An 8856-nucleotide genomic window follows, 5' to 3' on the forward strand; every position below is an offset into this window, starting at 1 on the left:
TTGCCTTACATCCTGTTTGCTTGGCTGTTAATAGGATCAAAATAGTACCTGCTTAACTAGAATACTTCTGACACAAAGAAATTACACAATAAATGTTACTCCACATTTTTTCTGACTTTTAAATTTTTATTTACTTATTTTACATCCCAAATGAAGTTTCTCCTACCTCCTCTCCTCCAAGTCTCTCCCCTAACCCACCCTCTGTCCCACCACAATCCACTTCTCCTTTGTTTCTGTTTCTGTTCAGAAAAGGGCAGGCCTCCTGTGGATATCAACAAAACATGGCATATAAAGTTGTAGTAAGACTAAGTACTTCCCCTCATATCAAGACTAGACAAAGCAATTCAGTAGGAGGAAAGGGCCCCAAAACCAGGCATCAGAGTCAGAGACAGCCCTGGCTCCACTGTTAGGAGTTTCACAAGAAGGCCAAACTATACAACTGTCCCATGTGGTGATATATTGTATACCCTAATAAAATTTGACTGAAGATCAGAGAACAGAACAAGCCACTAGATTAAACATAGAGGCCAGACAGTGGTGGCACACACCTTTAATCCTAGCACTCAGGACACAGAGTGCCATCTGGATCTCTATGAGTTCAAAACCACCCTGGACTACATGAGATTGACTCAGCCTAGGAGAGAAACAGAGGCAGACATTGGTGGCACACACCTTTAATCCCAGAAAGTGATGGTTGGGTGGAGAAAAGTATATAAGACTCAAGGAGTCAGGAGCTAGAGGGTTTTTTCAGACTGAGGAGTTGGTGAGATAAGAAGTAGTGGCTGTGGCTTGTTCCTTTGTCTCTCTGATCTTTCAGCATTTACCTCAATATCAGGTACTAGGTTTTTTTATTAAAAGACCCTCTACCATTCACACAACAGTACCATATATGCAGATGGCCTAGGTCAGTCCCATGCAGGCTCCCTGTTGTCCGTTTAGACTCTGTGAGCTCCTATGAACCCAGGTTAGTTGATTCTATGGGTTTTCTTGTGATGTCCTTGACCCCTCTGGCTCCTACAATCCTTCCTCCCTGTTTTTAGAAGGATTCTCATAGCTCAACCTATTGTTTACTGTGGTTCTCTGTCTCTGTTTCCATCAGTTGCTGGATGAAGCCTCTCTGATGACGATTGTACTAGGCATCAATCTATGAGTATAGAAAAATATCACTAGACATCATTATATTGATATTCTTTTCTCCAGTCATGTTTGGTTCTATCCTAGGTCTCTTGGCCTTCTAGCCTGTGAATCCAGGCAATATCAGGGGTAGGTTTACTCTCATGGCATTGGCCTTAGGCTGGACCAGTCATTGCCTGGCCACTCCTTCGATCTCTATGGTACCCTTACCTCAGTACATCCCATAGGCAGGACTGACTATAGGTTGAATGTTGTGTGGCTGGGTTGGTGTCCCAACCCCTCCACTGGAAGTCTTGCCTAGTCACAGGAGATGGCCAGTTCAGGCTACATATCTACTATTGCTAAGAGTCTTAGCTGGAGTCATCCTTGTAGATACCTGGGAGCTTCCCTTACACCAGGTTTTTACCTGAACTTGAAATGCCCCCCCTTTCCAGTCATCTCTTTCAGTATGGTTTCCCTCCACCCGACCCCAACCGTTCATGTTCCCATCCCTATCCATCCACAGTCCACTCACAAAATCTCTTCTATTTCCTATTCCTAGGGAGATATGAGTATCCCAACTTGTACCCCCCTAGTTACTTAGCTTCTCTAGTCTGTGGACCATAGTATGATTATCCTTTATTTTACAGCTAATATCCACTTATGAGTGAGTACATACCATGTTTGTCTTTCTGGTTCTGGGTTACCTAACTCAAGATGATTTTTTTTCTAGTTCCATTTGTCTGCAAATTTCATGATGTCATTGTTTTTAACAGCTGGTTACTGGACTTAAAAATATATATCATCAGTAAATAGTGATCTCTTTGATAGAGTTATAAGATCATGGATGGCCATTAAAATTATAGTTTCAATAAAATATGAATGTTACATTCACTGTGGAAAATGTTCAATTATAAATGCCATAATTAAACTATTTTAAAATTTATATAATACACAAAACAGAAAAATATTATATAATCATAATTATTATAAAACTATGACTTTCAAAAAATTGTACTTCTATTCTTCTTTATTTGGGGGATTTTTATTTAATTTCTACAAACCTAGCAAATATACTTAAATAAAAATTTTAAGACTTTGAATGAAATGTCTTTGAACTCTGAATTCTGTAATGAAGTATCAATTACTATTGTTATAGTATATAATGTTCATAACCCTCCCCCCAACACACACACAGGCATCACACTAAAAATTTTAAAGCTGTACCTATATTCAGGATTTCAGGGAGTAACTTACAGACTGAAAGGGTTATATTTAGGAATATATACACATAAATGAATGCATGCAATAACAATTAGTGAAAAAAAGAGGCTGTAAATTTGAAGGAGAATAGAGAGGGGTATATCGCAGAGTCTGGAGGGAGAAAATGAGAGGGAGAAGTGTTGTAATCAAATTATAATCTGTGTGTGTGTATGTGTGTGTGTGTGTGTGTGTGTGTGTGTGTGTGTGTCTGTGGTTTTTCAAGATAGGGTTGCTCTATATAACAGCCTTGGTTGTCCTGGAACTTGCTCTGTAGACAAGGTTGGCCTCTATCTCCCAGAAATTTACTTGCCTCTATGTCCCAAATGTACCACCCAACTCAAATTATAATATTAAAAAAAAAGCTGCACCTACCTGGCCCATGCCTGTGATTCTAGCATTAGGAAATCTGAGGCAGGAGGATATCCTTAAGTTTTAGCCCAGCCTGGGCTACCTGTTAGTAAACTGCAAAAACTCTGGGTTTGGTGTCCTGGGTTTTGGCACCAAAATATTAGTAAATTGATGGCTGAAACTGCAAGGAGACAGTTCAGCCCTAGAGGGCGAGGTATCCCAGACACCTTGAGCTACTCAGAATAAGAGCTCTGCCCTGAAGGTGTCCCGGACACCTGAAGCTGTTTAGCACAGCTGTGATGGCTGAACTGGAGACAGTTCAGTACTAGAGGGCTAGGTATGCTGCACACCTCGGGCTACTTAGAACAAGAGCTCTGCCCTGAAGGTGTCCCGGATACCTGAAGCTGTTTAGCACAGCTCTGATGACTGGGACTGCAAAGAAACAGCACAACCTTGAAAAGGAAATTTTTCTGACTTCTCGGAAGAGTCAGACCTGGAACTGCTTCAGCAAGGAAGGGTATCCTGACTCTTTGGGAAAGACAGGATATACCTGGTGTGATGGGGGATGATCTCCCTGCAGGACACAGCAATCCTGCTCCTCTCCTGGAGAGCCACAATCTCTGGCTCAGTGTTACCAGCTCTCTCTTGCTCAGTCCACTATGGTACCTCTTAGCAAGGTTCTTCTGTTCAGCTCCCCTTGCTCAGTCCACTATGGGACATCCCAGCAAGGTTCTTCTGTTCAGCTCCCCCTTGCTCAGTCCACTATGGGACGTCCCAGCAAGGTTCTTCTGTTCAGCTCCCCCTTGCTCAGTCCATTGGGACGTCTCAGCAAGGTTCTTCTGTTCACCAGTCAATGAAGGTCTTCACCCAATACTCTTTTGAGAAAGAGGTTTATTTGGGAAGGAGGAGTCCAGGAGAGTAGCTGCCTCCACCAGGGTGGAGAGAACAGCTCACAACTGACTGGGCAGGGCGGTTTATATAGGATGTCTAGGGGGCAGAGTCAACTGTGATTGGTTAGTTTATTTTCTGCCCAGGGATTGGCCAGTTTTGTGAGCAAGGAGCAGAGATGGGCCTGATTTCAGGGCCAAACTGTATTTCTTTCACTGGCCTTTCTTGACTTTTTGACACTACCTCTAAGGCCAGGGCACATTTCATTCACTGACTGATTCTAGGGGCCAAGTGTTTCTTTGGTACTGGTTTCAGAGTCAGGCATGTTTTCTTGGTTCATTTCTCTGGCCCAAGTTCCAAACACAGGCTGTGTTTCTTTCCCTGGTCCTGGGCCCTAGGGCCAGGATTCTGCTGTCCTGCTCTGTGACTGGTTGATTTCACAAGTCAGTTGGACAGAGGCAGAGATGGCTCTGATCTGAGCTAAACTGTGTTTCTCTCACTGGCTTTATCTGAACCATCCTTCCCTAATTCTGGGCTCCAGAGTCAGGGTGGGTTTTTCTAGGCAGCCCCTTTTCCCTACACTACCAAGTAAATCTCAGCTTCAATGATAAAATAAAATAAGATGCACTAAACAATTGTTTCTTTCCTGATTTTGTTTACTTATTTTCAATGTCTTCAAGGCAGATTGGGTGGCTATGGTTCATTTTCATTATAAAGGTGAGAAAAAGGCTGAGAACCAGGCAGGTGGATTTCTTTATGTAGCTGTTATAGATAGGAAAACCCAATGCATTATAGTGGATACTCTGTTCATCCCTATGAAACTCTCCATGCACTAGCTGTTTGCCATGGTCAGAAAACATACCCCCCTGTGTGTGTCTCCATCCATGAAGAGAACAGATGGGGGAGTGTAGCCAGAAGTTTTTCCTGGCTCCTGCAGTCCTATGGTTCATTTATAAAATAATCACACTGAGGCTTAATATTAATTATAACTGCATGGCCATGGCTCAAGCCTTTCGCTAGCTAGCTCTTACACTTAAATTAACCCATAAATCTTATTTAAGTTTAGCCATGTGGCTTGGTACCTTTTTGCAGTTCTGCCTTCACATCTTGCTTCTCATGGCAGCGGTGGCTGGCAGTGTCTCCTGACTCAACCTTCCACTTTCCAGAATTCTCCTCTCTACTTATCCCATCTACACTATATTTCCTGCCTAGCTACTGGCCAATCAGTGTTTTATTTATCAGTTGATCAGAGCAACACCCTCACAGCATACGGAAAGGCATCCCCATCAGGGGAGTCAATCAACCCTGTACAGGTGGGTGTTCCCAATGCTTAGGAGGTCTCTGCCGCTGTTCATTTCAAGCTGCATCAGAATTGCCAGCACTTCTATCAAGTTCAGTGTAAATGGATTTATGTTGAAGTCTTTGATCCACTTGGACTTGAGTTTTGTGCATGGTGACAGATATGGATCTATTTGCAATCTTTTACATATTGACATCCAGTTATGCCGGCACCATTTGTTGAAGATACTTTCTTTTTTCCATTTGGTTTCTTTGTCAAAAATCAGGTGTTCAAATGTGTGTGGATTAATGTCAGGGTCTTCAATTTAATTCCATTGGTCTGTATGTCGGTTTTTATACCAATACCAAGCTGTTTTTATTACTATAGCTCTATAGTAGAGTTTGAGGTCAGGGATGGTGATGCCTCCAGAGGTTGTTTTATTATACAGGATTCTTTTAGCTATCCTGGGTCTTTTGTTTTTACATATGAAGTTGAGCATTGTTCTTTCCAAGTGTGTAAAGAATTGTGTTGGTATTTTGATGGGGATTGCATTGAATTTGTAGATTGCTTTTGGTAAGATTGCCATTTTTACTATGTTAATCCTACCTATCCATGAGCATGGGAGATCCTTCCATTTTCTGATATCTTCTTCAATTTCTTTCTTTAGAGACTTAAAGTTCTTATCAAACAGGTCCTTCACTTGTTTAGTGTTATCCCAAGGTATTTTATATTATTCGTGGCTATTGTAAAGGGTGATGTTTCTCTGACTTCTTTTTCATCCCTTTTATGATTTGTGTATAGGAGGGCTACTGATTTTTTTGAGTTGATCTTGTATCCTGCTCCTTTACTGAAGGAGTTTATCAGCTGTAGGAGTTCCCTTGTAGAATTTTTGGGGTTACTTATGTATACTTTCATATTATCTGCAAATAGTGAAAGTTTGATAGAAGAGAAAGTAGGAAGTACTCTTTAATGTGCTGGCACAGGAGATAACTTCCTAAATATAACACTAGTAGCACAGACACTGAGAACAACAATTAATAAATGGGACCTCTTGAAACTGAGAAGCTTTTGTAGGGCAAAAAACATGGTCAATAAGACAAAAAGACAGCCTACAGAATGGGAAAAGACCTTCACCAACCCCACATCTGATAGAGGACTGATCTCCAAATTATATAAAATACTCAAGAAACTAGACATCAAAATACTGAACAATCCAATTTAAAAAATGGGCAAAGAGCTAAACAGAATTCTCAAAAGAAGAATCTCAAATGGCTGAAAGACATTTAAAGAAATGTTCAACATCCTTAGTCATCAGAGAAATGCAAATCAAAACGACTCTGAGATACCACCTTACACCTGTCAGAATGGCTATGATCAAAAACACTAATGACAGTCTATGTTGGAGAGGATGCAGAGCAAGGGGAATACTCCTTCACTGTCAGTGGGAGTGCAAACTTGTACAACCACTGTGGAAATCAGTATGACAGTTTCTCAGAAAATTGGGAATTGATCTACCTCAAGACCCAGCCATACCACTCTTGAGCATATACTCAAGGAATGCTCAATCATACCACAAAGACACACGCTCAACTATGTTCATAGTAGCACTATTCGTAATAGCCAGAACCTGGAAACAACCTAGATGCCTGTCAACTGAAGAATGGATTAAGAAAATGTGGTACATATACACAATGGAGTACTACTCAGCAGAGAAAAACAATGGCAGCATGAAATTTGCAGGCAAATGGATGGAACTAGAAAATATCATCCTGAGTGAGGTAACCCAAACCCAGAAGGACAAACATGGTATGTATTCACTCATAAGTGGATACTAGATATAAAGCAAAGAACAATCGGACTGCAACCCACAGAACCAGGGAGACTACATAGCAGGGGGAACCCTAGGATGACGGTGGCTTATAATAAGTTTTGGTATTACTTAATCACTGGGCAAGCCTCAGTGAAACATTTCACTATTAGGATAAGAATTTGTACTGTATCAAGCTGATAATAGAAAAAAAATAACCAAATAAATAAATAAATAAATAAATAAGAATGAAAAAAAAAAGAATTGCCAGCACTAAGTGCAGGTAACTCTGTGCCTCCATATCCTGTGGAAAGCAGTTGTCACTTAGAATAGAGCTCAAAGTTTAGTTCTCTCTCTTTTCCCTCTTGATAGTAATAAAATACCAAGATACTTCACAGTTCTGTAGAATTTCAGAGATTTCTGCAATTTCAAAGGTCATTTAGGCTGGGCATATATCTCAGTGGCAGAGGAGCCTAGCATGTGTGAGGCCCTGGGCTCAGTCCCTCAGCATGGGTGGGAGGGTTGGGGGAGACAAGTGATTTGTTACCTTATCTCCCACCTCTGGAAATATGCTACAGAACCATGATTAAAGCATCGTGACTGAAAAAAGCAGTGTCTTCCTTTGTGGGCACTTGTCTTCCTTTGGACAACACAAAATGAATCATCCTGTTTCATGCAAACTTATTTGCATGCATTCCAACAGAAAGGGAAAGAAAAGAGGCATTGAGGTTTCCCCCTGAGCCAGTGAGGTGCAAAGGAGCAGGTGAGGATGGCTTTTCTGTCCTGTGCGATGCCTTGAGATTGGTCTATTCCACATGTGTGTCTTTGTGTGTGTGTGTGTGTGTGTGTGTGTGTGTGTGTGTGTGTCTGTCTGTCTGTCTGTCTGTCTGCACATATACACACTTATACACACACACACACACACACACACACACACACACACACACACACACACACTAATAAACATAACAAAAATTTAATTCAAAAAAGAAAAGAACCGCCGGGCGGTGGTGGCGCACGCCTTTAATCCCAGCACTCGGGAGGCAGAGGCAGGCGGATCTCTGTGAGTTCGAGGCCAGCCTGGGCTACCAAGTGAGTTCCAGGAAAGGCACAAAGCTACACAGAGAAACCCTGTCTCGAAAAACCAAACAAAAAAAAAAAAAAAGAAAAGAACCATCTATTTATCTTAAAACATTTACAGTCAACAATCTTTTTTTATTTTTATTTTGCAATACAATTTACAAACAACAATCTTATGAAACTTATTTTCTGTATTTTTCCTCTTGCTTTCTTTTGTGGTGTTTGGATTCCTCATTTACAGGCTAACTAGCAAACCCATCTTCTCTTGGTTTGTCGATGAGTATTCTGATACAGTTGAAATGAATTTTCGCTTTTAATTTTCCATGGATCGACAAAACTTGACATCATAAAACGGAAACAGTGATGGGAGAGCCAGCTTCTCCAGGGTTAGCCTTGCATTATGGGTAGCAAGTTGCAGATACTTCTTGGACCTCAGAACTGGTTCTATATTGAACAAGTCCTGCAAAGTCATATCAGGGCAAGTCTGTTCTCAGGCGCTCTCACTCTGGACACCATGTGGCACAAAAGAGTTACAAAAAGGGATCTCTCTCAGCAGACTATCTTTCCAAGTCAGTGTTAATTTAGGCACAGAAATATATTGAAATATAAATATGGGAAATACACAATTTTATCCATCTTTTCTCAGCTTGGTCACTGTCAGCCTTGAACCTGCCTTTGGTTTGCTGTGAAGAGAAAGATCACAAAGGTGACCAGGGGCCCCTCATAGTCAGTGGTTCCAAGTTTCTCATTTTAGCCAACAATGGCAGTTACCTGGTTACCTCACCATGTCTTGGATCTGTAAGCATTAGTTGCATGCTCACAGATATGTTGGGGTTTTATTAAAAAAAAAAAAAACATGGAAATGGGACTTGGGAAGAAAATCTGCACATTCTAAAGAATGCAGTTTAATTTGGTTCTATCTGTTCTTTCTCAGTTGCAACAGTACTTGAACTCAGCAGTTCCTGATTCCATTCACTCAAGCCCCCAGGTTACTCATAATGGGTGGCAGCAGCCCAGAGAAGCTCCCTCCTCTTTCCTTTGCCCCAAAGTAAAAGAGAGCTCAGATATTTGGGAAAGC

This window comes from Peromyscus californicus, unplaced genomic scaffold (genome assembly GCF_007827085.1).
Source record: "Peromyscus californicus insignis strain IS unplaced genomic scaffold, ASM782708v3 Scaffold_17__1_contigs__length_78620276, whole genome shotgun sequence".
Classification (NCBI taxonomy): Eukaryota; Metazoa; Chordata; class Mammalia; order Rodentia; family Cricetidae; genus Peromyscus; species Peromyscus californicus.